Source organism: Girardinichthys multiradiatus, chromosome 17 (genome assembly GCF_021462225.1).
Source record: "Girardinichthys multiradiatus isolate DD_20200921_A chromosome 17, DD_fGirMul_XY1, whole genome shotgun sequence".
Lineage (NCBI taxonomy): Eukaryota > Metazoa > Chordata > Actinopteri > Cyprinodontiformes > Goodeidae > Girardinichthys > Girardinichthys multiradiatus.
Window position 1 is genome coordinate 25758815 of NC_061809.1, and position 17695 is coordinate 25776509.

The following is a 17695-nucleotide window of genomic DNA, read 5'->3' on the forward strand; positions in this document are numbered from 1 at the left end:
TCGGTAGCCAATAAGCTAATGGGTGTTAACAGATGCAATATGGCACTTATAGCTAACAAGACAGTAGATGCTAAAGTTGGGTTTATACTTAATGCGTTAAACAGGGCGTGAGGGGACGAGCGCCAACAGTCCCTGCCCCAGCACAAGGGCCCCACACGCTGTCGCAGTCCGTGGTCGTGCACCTTTGAATTTTTGTAACCTGGCGCGAACCGCACACACTGTGCTCCATTCAGAATGATCGAAGTTGAAGGTTCAAACATTTCACTCACAAATAAATCGCTTCTTCATGAACAGAAGGAAGTAGCAGAAAGAAAAACAACAAAGCAAAAGGCAAGAGAAATGCGATCTACAAAATTAGATTGTATGCATTACCAAATTTTTTACTTTTTCATTGTTAAGAGTTCAAAATTGTTTCTAAGTGGCAGTTTTAGATCCTTTACAAAGAGGTCAAAAAGCTTTTGCCTCTTCATGGTTTTACTCTTATGAATCTGAAACTTTGAAGCGCTTCTTCTCTCTTTTACTACATTTCCACTGGTTACCTACCATATTGACCCGTTTTCGGAGAATACTGCAGCAATGTGAGCGTCTACTATAAATGCTTGACAGCGATTGTTCAGGCTCGCATGCCGTCACCAGAGTCCTGCGTGCCAGCCCGAACCGAGCTTTGACAAGGGTTAAGTGGTGTATGTAGCAAATAAACCAATGGGTGCTAACAGGCGCTACATGTAACTAATAACAAACAAGCTAATAGATGCTAACAGGCGCTAGGTGACACTATTAGTTAGCAAGGTAGCAGATGATAAAAGTTGCTAAGTAGCACCAATAACTAATAATCTAATGGATATTAGCAGGTGCAACATTGCTAAATGTGATTTATCTAACTGCATTTCAAAACAATACTGAAATAATTGTACTATTTAAATTAGGTTTTACCTTTTATGCAATTAACACACAAAGTTAAAACAATAGAAAAACACTGCGGGCACAAATTACTGACTTTTTTAGCAAGAGTAAACTCTTAGAATTGCTGTGTATTAAACAATGTTCAGGCTTAGGATTAGCACAGTTCTTTATTTATTAAACATATCTTTTAAAAACATAAAGCCTTGGTAACTTTGATAAACATCATATTTTACAAATAATTTACAGCATTGCAGTACATGAAAGAGAAAGTAAAGGCCACATTGAACGTCACAACTAGGATTCAGAATGACTCTGTTGTGCATACACAGTTTGTTTGAAGCCATTTATATGTATTACATTTTGAAAGGCTCATTTTTTCTTTCTAATATAGCTGTCATACAGCAACATATACAGACACTCAAGTTAACAAAAATATCATTTATAATTAGAACAAAACACAGGGCACAAGTTGAGGTTTTGCAGACAGTTTGTATACTGTTTATATACATATATTTATATGTATGTATTTTTTTCTTTATCTGTTGCATTAATGGGACCTGGTGCCGCAGCATGAGAACATCAATATAAAGACAGATTGAGACCTGAATACATGAAAATACACTGAAGTTGTTACACTCATGCCTGCATGGGTCTAACATTATTTTTCTTTGAAACAATTGAACAGTGTTGTTAAAAGCCAAGATTTAAGGTCCATTTAGGCAGTTCTATCTTATCGCTGACTTTAAAAAAAAATCAATTAAACATAAGAAAAGGTATAACAAATGAAACGTTTTATGACAAAAGTAATCAGATATCCTGAAAATCATCCTAAACTCATTTTCTCAATGAAGTATTTAAGGTTTATTTTTCTTTACTTTATCACACAGGAAGACTGAGTACTCTACATTCAATACATTTATCAATGAGACAATATTTCTATGTACAACCAGTCGGTTGCATCACTGTAGTGTTAACATGGATGCACATTTTTATCTTTACTGGTTAGTTAAAATAATGGTAACAGATTCTGATTAAGGCACTATAAAGGTTTTATGCACAGATAAAAACAACCAGACGAATTTACAGATGATATTTAAATTTGATCTTTTATTGCATATAGATGGAGAACTGCTGGTTTCTTATTAGTGGCGCATTTTACATAACCACACAATAAAATGACACCTTAAATGATACCTTACTGTATACATTAATATGGTGATGAAATTCATTTTGAAGAACAACTTAAGTTAAATAAAAAGTTCAAAATCTGTCCATTTTCCATCAAGCAAGGTCGGATTCCTTGAATATAAATTAAATTAGATTTGCTATGTTGGTTTCCACATGCATGCTTGAATATTGTGTTTTTTCTTTACTTTACTAGCGGCCATTATTCGTAATTATTAGTAGCTGGACGGCAAGAAGGACCCCGGGCCGGTAATTGGACCGGGGACAACTGCTTTGAGGACTGTGGCCCCTGCATGTGGTGCACCTGCCATGTGGCGGCCATTATGTTGTTTTCTGATTGGCTTAAGATTTTTTAGTTTGAGGTTTGATGCTGAACCTTTTCTTTTAAATAAATAATGCTTATATGTATTTATAAACCAGAGGGGATGTACATCCAGAAGTACATTTTATTTGAAATAAAATGCCTAAAACTGTGGTAAGTAATGTATAGAAGGATATGTTTACATTTTTTGTCACGCATGAATGTTTTAGATCAGCGGACAAATTTTAATATCAGACAAAAATAACCTGAGTAAATACTGATCTAAAAAGATGATTTAAGGGAAAAATGTATCCAACTTGGCCCTTGGTAAACAAGTATCTGCCCTTGTTTGAAACCATGAATTGTTATTACCACATTGTTGTTTGTTTTAATCTTTATTTTCTTCAGGCCATAGAATCAAGAAATATCTTAAAAAGGTTCTGTTTGGTATGAAGTAGGCTAAACGATTTTAAAAAGCAACACAATAATACCAAGTTGGAAGAAATTTACAAACAGATGAGGAGACATCCATTGGTCTGAATGGGTTACAAAAGCAATTTCAAAGACTTTTAGACTCCAGCGAGCCATTTTCCAGAAACGAAGATAATAGGAGCAGCGGTAAACTTTCTCAGCTGGGATCTTTCTAGCAAAATTACAGAGAACATTGACGGATCACCTAGAAGGACATAAAATAAGCTGAAACAAAATCGAAAACACTGCAAGCCCCGATTGCCTCAGTTAAGATCTATGAAAAATGGCATCTATGGCAGAGTTTAAAGGTAAAAACAACTGCTGAGTAAAAAGAAAACCAAGTGCTGTTTGACATTTACCAAAAACATGTTGATGACGTCCAATAATTTTACAAAATGTTCTGTGTACTAACAAGACACAAGTGGAACGTTTTGGAAGATGTGCATCAAATTATATACAGTGTAAAACTTGCACAGTGATTTAGAATTTTGTAAAATAAAGGTTTTGAAGTGGTCTAGTCAAAGTAATAACAAGTAATAAGTAATATCAATTTAGATGCTGTGGCATGACCTCAAACATGTTTTAAAACCCTCCAATGTGGCTGAATCAAACACAATTCTGCAAAGCAGAGTTGGCCAAAATTCCTTTGCAGAGAATCGTGGCCAGCTATCATTATTGACGGCATTTCAAGGGTGCCACAATCAGTCATCAGGATGAGATGGCAATTTTATTTTCTTTACAAAAGGCCAGGCTGGTTTAGAAAGATTATCCCATTTGCAGAACTATTCACTCACTTGAGCAGATAATGTAAAAGATGAATTAGATAAAAGAACTCATAGATGGAGTACAAATGTAACCATTTTGTTCAATGAGTCAATTCTGTATATAAAGGCTAAGACTTCCTATGCGATAAAAGAAAAAAAAGCTAATTTATTGCAAGCCATTCAAATGACTTAATTTAATTTCTTGCACTGCTTTAATTATTAGATTTCTTTCAAAATAATAACATCGTAATGCTAGTTCATCCTATTAATAACTTAATTTTTCTTTCTTTATTAGAATGTTGTAGGAGTTTGTAATAGTTGCTGATAGAACTTGAGTTTGTACATTACACATTTGTTTAAAATCCCAACTATTTTGGTTCAAGGCAGAATTCAAACTCTTCTACCTACAGGATGAATGAAGCTAACTGAGGTTAAAACCAGTTTAAAACCAGCTTTACACTCATGAAAATGTCAGAGCCACATGAACATACATGCAATAAACAGAAAGTGACGCCTCTGCATGTGCGGTCATGTAAAACACCTGGAGATTTTTCAGAATTAAGGATTTATTTTATCAAAAATAGATCACAATAGAACATTGTCAAAAATTAACAGATGGAATAAAGAAAAACAAAAGAAATCATAATGCATTTTGCATACACTCCTTCCACAATACAGGAATCGATTGCTTCTTGTTATAGGATGAGAATGACTCAAAGCTGCAAACTGAAGTTTGTAGCTTAGAAATGAAGCATAAAGACATAGGAGCAGCTAGGGTGAACATATGCAATCTGATGACAGTTTCTGCTGTCTTTTGTCATCAGCACACTGCTGCACTCACAATGGAAACGTTGCATTATTATTATTATTGCACTTACAGTATGCAGAAGACATTATTCATCAGTGCTTCAGTCAAATCGAAATCTCCCTCGGCTGTTTTTATGCCTCAGAAAAGCATTTATGGTCGGACAAAAGCTGCAGAGTGGATGAACTTCTGTATTTATGTGGGTTGCAGTAATGCAGGTTTGTCGATACACTAAATATTTAAGAAGAGAGCGAGAGTTGGAATCTATTTACACAAATGGAAATCTACTGCATTCTCACCCTACGTCAGCTAGCTTTTAGTCCAAATGAATAACACATTTCCACCCAAATTTCAATATATATTAAAAAAAGAATCTTTCACTTGAATTTGTTTTATTTTTGCTGGTTCAAAGGTTGAGCTGATAGGCTGCAGGTGGCGCTATCCCTGCATCCAGGACTAAGGAAAACTATGCAACAAGCCAAAGTAAATTAACATTTACCAATAAAATGTTGTGATAACATTTCAGCTAAATTTTGAAGAGATTTAAAATTGTGCTATACCCACATTTTTGACAGATATACTGTAAAGTTTACAAAGCTACAATGGCTTGCTGTATGATGTAGTTGCCCCCAACTTCACAATCCTTACTCTTTTCATGGCTTTTTAGGGTTGTATGATTAGTGTTCTTTTAACTCTGAAAATTAATAAAAAGTTTAGCCTAAACAAACATGATAAAAATCTGGCTTTGTTGAATTATTTGATCATCCCAAGAACTTTTCAACCACTGTTAGACATCAATAAGTGTCCACATGTGGTTGGTCAATGAACCTGCTGGTTCACATCCCTTAGGGTTCCTTGGCTCTGAATGAATACCTTGCTGTGCTCTCCATACCTTTTCAGCCATTTCAGTTATATTGTTGCATATGTTCCTGACATTCAGACTACTACTTAAACTAATCTATAATGATAGTACTGCCATGATCGGGTTGTAACCGAGCCACGAGGCTCTTGTCCTTGCGCAGAACATCCACTTTCTGTCTGAATTTTACATTCATGCAACGGCCTCCATTCAGTATTCAGTATTCCAAGGCCTTGGAAATGGGCACCCTTAATATTTATCTTATAAAACCAAAATACCTTCTACGCTGATGATACAATGATATGTATCAGCGAAGCTTAAATCCCCCTCATGCTCAAGTGTTCAGAAGTTTCTGCTTGGCACTGAAAGCTGAATTGGGATCTTTACTCAACACAAAAATGAATATCACTGTGATAGGCTAGCATCGATGTCTAATTCTCGGTAACAATCTGATTTCATAGTTTTACACTGAGAAACAGTGATGTCAAAAGCTAAAAATTCTCCAACATTTTAAATCAAACGCTTCCCAAACCTGAAAATGAGTTTTTATTTATTAGTTTAAACTAAAAGGTATACTCAAAGTAGTTAACATTTTTACTAGAAAATCTGGCTCTGTATTTTTATTTTAATTTTGGTGAAAATCTGCTGTTAAAACCAGATATTTTGCAGTGAAAGTACAGAAACTACAGCGATCATAATGTGCAAGTTCAAAGATATATGCAGCCATCTTGGGGATTTGTCTCCACCTGCAGCATATCTTACTCCAATAATTTACGTATTTGTTATAATTTTTCCAGAAATCAGGAGAAAACCTGTGCACACATTTAATAATCAAGAAAAAATGCTGCAATTTCCCAGTCTGTTTGTTTTCCCACATTCTAGATGTAAAAACGTGTGCTGGTCCGATTTCTTGTTAAATGCTTAAGACAGGTAGAGCCACTCTGCAGAATTATTGCCTTTTAAACTAACAAAAAATGCAAAAACAAACAAACCAATGTGCAAAAAAACTGCTTTTCTCACTCAGGCTGAACATCTGAGGCTAATTTATTTTCTCTTCAGAAACATTTCTACCTAAAATCAGGGTGAAAATATCTTTATAGTTTTCTTCTTTGTATGTTTTAGGGATAAAAGTGACAGTTTAGAGAATATTTCAGATAACTTGAGCAGTGTTGATGATAATAATCAGTCCTTCGGATGTTAAAGCTTCTGTTTTCAGTGAGTTGACACTGAGGTAGATGTCAGTGATAAAACAGGTATACAGCATTCTGATCGTAAATCCAAACAGGAACATTCAGATATAATCGGATGTCTGAATTTAATGCATTTTCAGACTTTAACCCCCGTTTTGCCTCCCATTGGTGCAGACATTTTTGTCAGAGCTGCCTGCTAGAGCTGCTTTGTTTTCACCAAGGCAAAAAAGAACACAAAGATGTTAGTTATCTACAAAATAATTCATCAGGTTAACCTCTCTGTATAAAACATATACAGTATGATAGATTAAAAAACTAAAGTCATCTGTCTGACAGAATAACTTCACCGTGTCTGCACGCTGTTGATGTTCCCATATTTCTTCTGTTTACATGCTCTACTTTCCATGCATGCAGTAACATGATTTGGTTTGGTTATGATATGCAACATACAGACAGCACTTAACGAGTTCTTTTTCTCTACGGCAACAGGAGCGACCTCCCAAACAACATCTAAGTATATGCAGGACGTAGCTGATGATTCAAGTAGTGTTTGAGTCGTACCTCAGAGTCTGTGCTCTGTAATAATCAGTCATGGAGTCCTTGTGTAAGCCGGGTTTCCCATGAAGTTTTTTTTTGTTTTTAATCCAAGCTTTGTTGTTTTTTTTCTGTATCAGAGGAGGAGGAGGAAGATGGTGGCAGCAGGGTTGGTTTAATGAGGTTCATGAATCTTCCCCTGAAAAACAAGAATGGCAGAATGGTTATTAGAACTGCAGCAAAGACAACTTTCTACACGTCAGCCAGGCATGCCAAAAAAAGCCTGTCCTACCATCACAAATGTAAACATTTGCTAAGCTCTACTGGGATTTCAACTGGAACCCTGGGCTTTGGCCAGGCTGGGGATGAATGTGTGAGAAAGCATCTCATGCACACTTTTAAGTACGGTGGAGGATCTGTGATGATGCGGACCTGCTTCTCATCTTACGGTGTTTTCACACCTGACGTTTTTTAGTCCTTTTTTAAATGAACCCCTTGGTGCGGTTTGTTTGTGTAAATGTGAACGCAATTACACAAGGTTGCGAAAAACAAACGTACCGAGACCGTCTGGAGGAGGCGTTTCGGTTCCAAACGAAGTCTACAGCGGTTTGTTTATGGTGAGAATGTGATCTGACCTCTATCAGTCACAGCCACGCTTGATCCAATCACCTTCCCAGGTAGCCAGGTTTGTGTTGCATTGTGGGATGCGGTGAGTTAAACAACTTAATAAACCATGACAAAAAGCCCTATGCAACTTTCAAGCCGTCTTCGCAAAATCATTCGGTATGAGATAATTCTGCATGAAATAGTTCTGAGAAACGAACAGTAATATCTGCCTCCTGTATTTACATTTGGTTCTGTCTAATAAACAGACTGAACGTTCTCATGGGACAAGTTTTGGTTCGTTTGGAACCTTTTCTGTGTAAAAAAAAAAAAATGAACCACCATGAAAAGTTACAAGTTGACAAACTCATCAACTGATTTGGACAAAGTAAAAACGTCCTGAAGGTCTTGTGGTTATGAACTCTTTGAAATATCAGAACTTTTTAAATAAAAACTGAAATTGAGTCATCGATCTGACTTTCACTGGAAGCTGGAATGACCGAGTGGCCAAATCCACAAAAAAATAGTTCACAAGAGACAAAAATCAACCCTCCTCTATGACCCAAGACCTAAACACTGTAGAAAATCTGTGGTGTCAGCTGACGAGTTTAGAACATAAGAGAAGAGCCAGGCCTCTGGATGATGTAAAGAGAAAGGTCAAAGATCAGAACCGTACGCTGTGAAGACCATTCGCTATCTTATTGGCAAAATGGGGTCTTACACAGTTCTAACAACATCAGAGTCACTAATTAGGACTATTTCTTATGTGGGATGTTTTTTACCTCAAAGTACACATGATGAAACTTTTGACTTTTTCTAAAACATTTCAGTGTGCAATAAAATTTTTCATTCATTCATTTTTGGCTTTTTATGCATTTTTTCCCCAGATTTAGACTTGGCTTTTAAAATAACAAATTTTGACTAAGGTTTGCATCGCAAAAACAAACAAAACATTTGTATAATCGGGCACAGTAGAACAGTGTGACAGCCCCAGTTTTTCCAATAAACTAAACATGAGCAAACAATTTGAATATCGTGAAAGAATTCAGTATTTTTTGCCACTCTTTTCAGAAAGCAGAACTCATGTTAAGTCTTTATTTGTCATAATTTTGATTATTAGGGCTTACAGAAAATAAAAACCCAAAATTCAGTTCCCAGATAATTTGTATTTTTTGAGAGAAAGTTTGGAAACTCATGGTGTCAGCACCCTAATGAGCTAATTAATTCCAAACACCTGCAAAGGTTTCCTGAGCCTCTAAATGGTCTGTCAGTCTGAGTCAGTAGGAGACACAATCATGGACAAGACTGCTGACTGGACCGATGTGGAGGGTTCTGGTCCTTTTATGCACTTTATCCACAAAGCAAATAATGATATTCTGTTGCAGTGCCATCAAATGCATGTTTATTCTGCTCGTTTAGACCCACCCAGCTGTACTAGTACTATGCAAGGTCATAATGTCGCTAAAATTAAGTAAGATGGGATATCTGGTATTTTGAGTTTGGAAAAGTCTGGAATTTGAAAATGGGAAGTATGTAGAAACTCTTGATTTCAGTGGAAATATCTGTTTTTTTCTCACCACATGCAGTTGTGGGCTTAGAAATAGCAAAGAATCTCCAGAAACCTCTCAGGTCAGTTTCTAAGATTGGAACGACTCATGTCAGACAGAAAATAAACTGTCTTCTCAAACGGTTTAATTATTGAGTCATGAACTGAAGGCACACTGCTTCAGGAATTACATTAAATCATTTCTGAGAGTTTTTCCTCCAAAATCCAGCCAATCTCAGCTGAAGCTGATGAATTAATGTTCTTAATTAGATCAGATTACGTACTGAGCTCCCTGAGGAAGCTGTGAACTGATGCTCGCTGTCGCTTCGGAGCTGAGGGCCATATCAGGCGCCCCATAGATGTGTCATCATTTGTGGTCTCATATGGGTCCCATATTGTGGTCATTTTGGATATTTTGTTGTTATTGCTCACTGTCCTGCAAGTTGCATTTGATGACATGCCGAGGAGATAATGCAATCATCTAAATCAGGTGTGTCAAAGCATGGACATATCCAAAACATGAAGGGCTGATGACTCTGAGAGCCACTGGTTTATCTCAAAGCATATTTATGTGTTAGAATGGTCCAGTCAAAGTCCAGACCTAATTCCAATTGGAATACTTGGCAAAACTGGTATATATAAATAATTTTCACAATTTTCTGAATTTTACTTGGATGAAAATTTAAATACTGTGTTATTTCCCTTCCGCTCCACAGCCCTGATTTGTGTTGTTCCGCCACATAAGGTTTGTCATTGTAATGGGACAAATGTGAAGAATTTAAAGGGCAATGAGCTTTTCTTGCACAAGATTTCAAATGCTCATGGAGGGCCCCCTGCTGGTGGTGTGGCACTAATCAGCAGCTTAGTTTGCTTGTGCTTCAGGCCGGCTCTGTACAGGTCCTTCTCAAAATATTAGCATATTGTGATAAAGTTCATTATTTTCCATAATGTCATGATGAAAATTTAACATTCATATATTTTAGATTCATTGCACACTAACTGAAATATTTCAGGTCTTTTATTGTCTTAATACGGATGATTTTGGCATACAGCTCATGAAAACCCAAAATTCCTATCTCACAAAATTAGCATATCATTAAAAGGGTCTCTAAACGAGCTATGAACCAAATCATCTGAATCAACGAGTTAACTCTAAACACCTGCAAAAGATTCCTGAGGCCTTTAAAACTCCCAGCCTGGTTCATCACTCAAAACCCCAATCATGGGTAAGACTGCCGACCTGACTGCTGTCCAGAAGGCCACTATTGACACCCTCAAGCAAGAGGGTAAGACACAGAAAGAAATTTCTGAACGAATAGGCTGTTCCTAGAGTGCTGTATCAAGGCACCTCAGTGGGAAGTCTGTGGGAAGGAAAAAGTGTGGCAGAAAACGCTGCACAACGAGAAGAGGTGACCGGACCCTGAGGAAGATTGTGGAGAAGGGCCGATTCCAGACCTTGGGGGACCTGCGGAAGCAGTGGACTGAGTCTGGAGTAGAAACATCCAGAGCCACCGTGCACAGGCGTGTGCAGGAAATGGGCTACAGGTGCCGCATTCCCCAGGTCAAGCCACTTTTGAACCAGAAACAGCGGCAGAAGCGCCTGACCTGGGCTACAGAGAAGCACAACTGGACTGTTGCTCAGTGGTCCAAAGTACTTTTTTGAAAGCAAATTGTGCATGTCATTCGGAAATCAAGGTGCCAGAGTCTGGAGGAAGACTGGGGAGAAGGAAATGCCAAAATGCCAGAAGTCCAGTGTCAAGTACCCACAGTCAGTGATGGTCTGGGGTGCCGTGTCAGCTGCTGGTGTTGGTCCACTGTGTTTTATCAAGGGCAGGGTCAATGCAGCTAGCTATCAAGAGATTTTGGAGCACTTCATGCTTCCATCTGCTGAAAAGCTTTATGGAGATGAAGATTTCATTTTTTAGCACGACCTGGCACCTGCTCACAGTGCCAAAACCACTGGTAAATGGTTTACTGACCATGGTATCACTGTGCTCAATTGGCCTGCCAACTCTCCTGACCTGAACCCCATAGAGAATCTGTGGGATATTGTGAAGAGAACGTTGAGAGACTCAAGACCCAACACTCTGGATGAGCTAAAGGCCGCTATCGAAGCATCCTGGGCCTCCATAAGACCTCAGCAGTGCCACAGGCTGATTGCCTCCATGCCACGCCGCATTGAAGCAGTCATTTCTGCAAAAGGATTCCCGACCAAGTATTGAGTGCATAACTGTACATGATTATTTGAAGGTTGACGTTTTTTGTATTAAAAACACTTTTCTTTTATTGGTCGGATGAAATATGCTAATTTTGTGAGATAGGAATTTTGGGTTTTCATGAGCTGTATGCCAAAATCATCCGTATTAAGACAATAAAAGACCTGAAATATTTCAGTTAGTGTGCAATGAATCTAAAATATATGAATGTTAAATTTTCATCATGACATTATGGAAAATAATGAACTTTATCACAATATGCTAATATTTTGAGAGGGACCTGTATTGTAATTGTGATTGTAATTCTAGAATTGCGCCGCTCAAGGTGGCAGCAGGTTGGAGTAGCTCTGTTACTTTTGATTCTGATTTATTCTTTTTTGGGAACTATTCCTCTTGTGGTGGATACAGTTGATTTTTTTTAGACTACTGTCCACTCCGGTGTCGGATGCTGTGCAGCTTGGAGGATTTTTCTTAATACTTTCTATTTTTGGACATTTGTTATGATGCATTGCCATGGCAATGGGGTTGTTTCTTACAACCCCATTGCCATGGCAATGGGGTTGTTTCTTACAACCGGGAGCAGCTGATTAATATCTCAAAAGCTCAAATAATACTTCAACTACAACCCCAAATCCCTGATGAGTTGAAAAGGAGACGCCGTGGATGCAGAGCAGGAGCTAAGAGAAGAGAGAGAAGGAGGAAGTTCAAACCATCTCTTCCGTCGATTTTGATGGGCAATGTGAGATCGTTGGGAAACAAGTTGGATGAACTCCAAGCCCTACAAAGGACCCAGCCAGAGTACCGGGCATGCAGTATCATGTGTTTTACTGAGACATGGCTGCAGGATCATATCCCCGACTCCAGCGTCTCTCTGCCGGGCTTTTTAACCATACGAGCAGACAGAGACTTAAAGAGGAGCGGCAAATGTAAAGGAGGTGGACTGGCAGTACTTGTGAACAACAGATGGTGTAATCCAGGACATGTTACTGTGAAGTGTCATCTCTGCAGTCCAGATATTGAACTGTTGGCAGTAAGTTTTCGTCCATATTATTTACCCAGAGAGTTCACCAGTGTTATTTTGGCAACAGTTTACGTTCCACCTTCCGCTGTTGCTGACACTGCATGTGATGCCATCAGCTCAGTTGTTGCTAAGCTACAGACACAAAACCCCAATGCTTTTGTGGCAATTTCTGGTGATTTTAACCATGCTTCACTCTCTGCTACACTTCCAACGTTTCAACAGTTTGTCAGCTGCTCTACCAGAGAAAACAAAACATTGGATTTGTTTTATGCAAATGTCAAGGACTCATACATCTCTACAGCAAGACCTCCTCTAGGCAAATCAGATCACAATCTTGTTTTTCTCTGCTCGAAATATAAGCCCCTTGTTCAGAGGCAACCTGTAATAAAGAGAACTGTGAGAAAATGGTCACAGGAAGCTGAAGAAGCTCTGCAAGGTTGCTTTGAGGCTACAGACTGGGACGCACTGTGCCAGCCACATGGAGAGGACATCAATGCCATGACTGAGTGTGTAACCGACTATATAAACTTCTGTGTGGATAACATCATCCCCACCAGAACCGTGAGATGCTTCCCCAATAACAAACCTTAGATCACCAGTGACCTGAAGGACCTGCTTAACAAGAAAAAAAGAGCCTTCAGAGAGGGAGACAGAGAATTATTGAGGAGTTTACAGAAGCAACTTAAAGTCAAGATAAGAGACAGCAAGGAGGTGTACAAGAAGAAGCTGGAGAGCAAGCTCCAGCAAAACAATCAGAGATGTGTGGACAGGGATGAAGAAGATCACAGGCTTCAAGCAGAAGGATGATCAGACCGATGGACGTCTGGACAGAGCCAATGAAATGAACATATTCTTCAATAGGTTCAGTTCAGAAACAAGCTCAGCATCCTCCTCTCCTGCTCACAGCCAAACAGACATCCCACCCTCCTTTGACCCACAGGACCCACAGCTGTCCAGTAACACCTCACATTTTTTATCTTCCACCTCAGCCCTAGACCCTTCTACATATTTGCCTTCAACCATATCAGAAGATGCTGATGCTTCCTTTGCTTCCCCCTTCCACCTGTGTGTCTCAAGAAGTCAGATGAAGAGACAACTGGAGAGACTGAATAGGAATAAGGCTGCAGGTCCAGATAATGTCGGCCATAGAGTCCTGAAGGTCTGTGCAGAGCAGCTCTGTGGGATTCTGCAGCACCTCTTCAACCTTAGCCTGGCCCAGAAGAAGGTTCCGGTGTTGTGGAAGACCTCCTGTCTTGTTCCGGTACCAAGGAAAACTCACCCATCAGTCCTCAATGACTATAGACCTGTTGCCCTGACATCTCACATCATGAAGGTCCTAGAGAGACTCCTGTTGGCCCACCTGAGTAAGCAAACAGTAAACCATCAGGACCCCCTTCAGTTTGCTTATCGCTGTGGAGTTGGAGTTGAAGATGCCATCATACACCTGCTTCAACAAACCCACTGTCATCTGGACAAAGCCAGCAGCTCTGTGAGGATCATGTTCTTTGATTTCTCCAGAACATTTAATACAATCCAACCTGATTTGCTTTGTCAGAAACTCCAGAAGACTCAGGTAGAGGCCTCAACAATCTCCTGGATCAAAGACTACCTGACAAACAGACCACAGTTTGTGAGACTGAAGGGTTGTGAGTCTAACCAGGTAGTCAGCAGCACAGGAGCACCACATGGGACTGTACTCTCACCATTCCTTTTCACTCTGTACACCTCAGACCTCCAGTACAAGACAGACTCCTGTCATCTGCAGAAATACTCGGATGATTCTGCAGTCGTGGGGTGGATCAGAGATGGACAAGAAGCTGAGTACAGGAAGGTGGTGGACCACTTTGTGGCATGGTGTGGAAACAATCATCTCATTTTGAACGTGACTAAAACAAAGGAGATGATTGTAGATTTTAAGAGAAACAGGAATAAGTCAAAAACTATTTCTATCATGGGAGAAGAAGTGGAGGTGGTGGAGGAGTATAAATACCTCGGTGTTCACTTGGACAACAGACTAGAGTGGAGATGCAACTGTGACGCCATCTACAAGAAGGGACAGAGCACACTGTACTTCTTGAGGAAGCTTAGGTCCTTCATTGTTTGCAGCAAGATGCTGCATATCTTCTATAAGTCTGTTGTGGAAAGTTTGATCTCTTCTGCCATCATCTGCTGGGGAAGCAGCATCAGAGCCAGGGACTTAAAAAAGCTCAACAAGCTGATAAAAAAGGCTGGCTCTGTTCTGGGGACTCCTCTGGAACCTCTGGAGATCATTGTTGAAAGACGGATTCTTATAAAATGAAGAACATTATGGAGAACCCTGAGCATCCTCTTCATCAGACTGTCCTACAACAACAGTGTCTTCAGTCAGAGGCTTCTTCAGATCTGCTGTAAGACGGAGCGCTACAGGAGATCCTTCCTGCCCACAGCCATCAGCATCTACAACGCTCTTTGAGGAAACCTTCATAATATGAGCTATAACAACATTTAATTTCCTTTTGGGATTAATAAAGTATTTTTGAATTGAATTGAATTTAATTGAATAATCTAACCACTCTTTTTGCATGTTTTGAGACTTGCTGTATGTGATCTTTGTGGTCTTTGTGCATGTTTCATGGTGAGCTTGTGTTTTCTTGCTTTTTTTGTCTCTTTCTTGCAAGTATTTTGCAGTTTGTGTCTTTTTACTATGTTTAATAATTGTTCCTAAATCTGTCTTTTTGCAAAGATTTAATATATTTCTCATTTTAGTTTATTGTGTTCGTCTTTAATTGTTTGTTATATTCTAAATACTGGTTTCATGTCTGTTAGGGTATTTTAAATTATTTTTGGGTTGTGTTACATTTATTTTAATTAGACCTTTTTGCGTCTGGTTATGATTGTGTATTTGTTGACATTTTTCACATGCTTTTATTTTTCATACTTTATTTGGTTCTGGTTGTCTTTGTTCTGTTTACAGTTCTAAAATTAATTCAAATCTTAACTGCATATTTTTTGGGTCTGAATACATTTCACCATCTGGTTTTAAGATGTTTTTACATCGTTCTTGCTTTTATTTGGATTTATTTCGACTGAAGCACCATGGGAAATAGCACACTGTAGTTTTGCTATAAAAGCTGAAATAAAAGCAGTTTCCTGTAATTAACTGCATCAGTTCAGGGTGTTTTCTGACACTCGGTGATCCGGGATGTTGCGGTCCTGTCAGAGACTCAGACAGATCTCAGGTCAGTGGTATTAAAGACACACGAAGCTCCTGCAGACTGAAACGATGAGCTGCAACAGGACGAGCTCCCAGCCGGTGATCCAAGCTGTAAACAGCAGCGGCGGGACCAGCTGGAAGCTGGATGCTGGTTATAAAACTGCCCGCTGCTCTTTGCAGAGCATTGCCTCACTGCAGCACGTTCTGCGAGGTATTATCAGCTGGCATTTTCAAGCATGGCTGCACAGTTTCTGTTGTAAAGCTCTAAAACTAGACCTTTCCCTGAGAGGATAGCAGATGCAGAAGTGAAGTGGGTAAAATCTGATTGATGGAGATGATTTCACAAACCGAAATGAGACAATTTATTTTTTTCTTACCGTGTCTGAGGCTTTTTTTCGTTTTAAATTCATCCTCTGAACATTTGGCTGCTTAACTTGAAAATCTCATAAAAATAAACACAACTCAGACTAAAAAGAAAAATAAAACAATTAAATGTGGCTTACTGAACATAAGATCTCTCTCTTCAAAGACTTTGCTACTTAGTGACCTGATTTGTGACAATCAGATTGATTTATTTTGCCTCACAGAAACCTGGCTGCAGCAAGAGGATTATGTTACTATAAATGAGTCAACTCCTACTAATTATTTAAATTTTCACATTCCTCGAAATACTGGGCGAGGAGGAGGAGTAGCAACCATCTTTCAGTCCGATTTATTGATTAGTCCCAGACCAATCAATAGCTACAACTCTTGAATATTTAATCCTTAGTTTTCCTCATCCAAATTGCAAAGCACTAAAACCTCTTCTGCTAGAACAGCTTATTTCCCATCATTAATAGAAGAGAACAAGAATAATCCTAGGTTTCTCTTTAATAAAGTTGCTAAACTTACACAGAGTCATAGCTCTGTTGAGCCATCCATTCCCTTAGCTCTTAGCAGTTATGACTTTATGGGATTCTTCTTAAATAAAATTGATTCTATTAAAAAGAAAATCTTTGACATACTCCTGAAGATGATTACTTCATCCTCAGCAAGTGAGACAACATTGGAAATAACTGCAGAACCTGATTTGTGTTTGGACTGTTTTGATCCTGTGAAGCTTCCTGAGTTATCAGAAATATTAGCTTCATCTAAACCTTCAACTTGTATGTTAGACCCAATCCCAACCAAATTATTTAAGGAAATGTTCCCTCTGATTACCAGCCCCATTTTAGATATGATTAATCTATCCTTAGTAAGTGGATCAGAACCACAAGCTTTTAAGGTAGCTGTAATTAAACCTTTACTTAAGAAACCTTCACTTGATCGAGATGACTTGAAAAATTACAGACCTATATCCAATCTTCCATTCTTATCTAAAATTCTTGAGAAAATAGTTACTAATCAAATGTGTGAACATTTATACAGCAATGACCTGTTTGAAGAGTTTCAGTCAGGCTTCAGAGCTCATCATAGCACTGAAACAGCTCTGCTGAAAGTCACTAATGATATTCTTATGGCCTCAGATAATGGACTTGTGTCTGTTCTGGTTCTGTTAGATCTCAGTGCTGCATTTGTTACAGTCGATCACAATATTCTCTTAAAAAGGCTGGAATATGCTGTAGGGATCAGGGGAACAGCGCTAGGCTGGTTTAAATCTTATTTGTCTGACAGATTCCAGTTTGTTCATGTAAATGATAAATCATCTTTAAATTCCAGGGTTAATTGTGGAGTACCACAGGGTTCAGTACTTGGGCCAACTCTCTTTACTATATACAGGGGTTGGACAATGAAACTGAAACACCTGGTTTTAGACCACAATAATTTATTAGTATGGTGTAGGGCCTCCTTTTGCGGCCAATACAGCGTCAGTTCATCTTGGGAATGACATATTCAAGTCCTGCACAGTGGTCAGAGGGATTTTAAGCCATTCTTCTTGCAGGATAGTGGCCAGGTCACTACGTGATACTGGTGGAGGAAAACGTTTCCTGACTCGCTCCTCCAAAACATCCCAAAGTAGCTCAATAATATTTAGATCTGGTGACTGTGCAGGCCATGGGAGATGTTCAACTTCACTTTCATGTTCATCAAACCAATCTTTCACCAGTCTTGCTGTGTGTATTGG

The 17695-nt window shown here is 38.8% G+C and overlaps 1 protein-coding gene and 1 long non-coding RNA gene across 4 annotated transcripts in view; one reads left to right on the forward strand and one right to left on the reverse strand.

Annotated features, from left to right (window-relative positions):
* The window catches only part of LOC124883079, a 97605-nt gene that overhangs the window by 54064 nt on the left and 25846 nt on the right, over positions 1–17695 (forward strand). The window lies entirely within an intron of this gene.
* Positions 1052–17695, reverse strand: part of LOC124883076 (shaker-related potassium channel tsha2-like) — a 31841-nt gene continuing 15197 nt past the window's right edge. For both annotated transcript variants that reach the window (XM_047389970.1, XM_047389969.1), the window contains one exon: positions 1052–7211. The gene's annotated coding sequence lies outside the window, so the exon portion shown is untranslated. The remainder of the gene's footprint in view (positions 7212–17695) is intronic.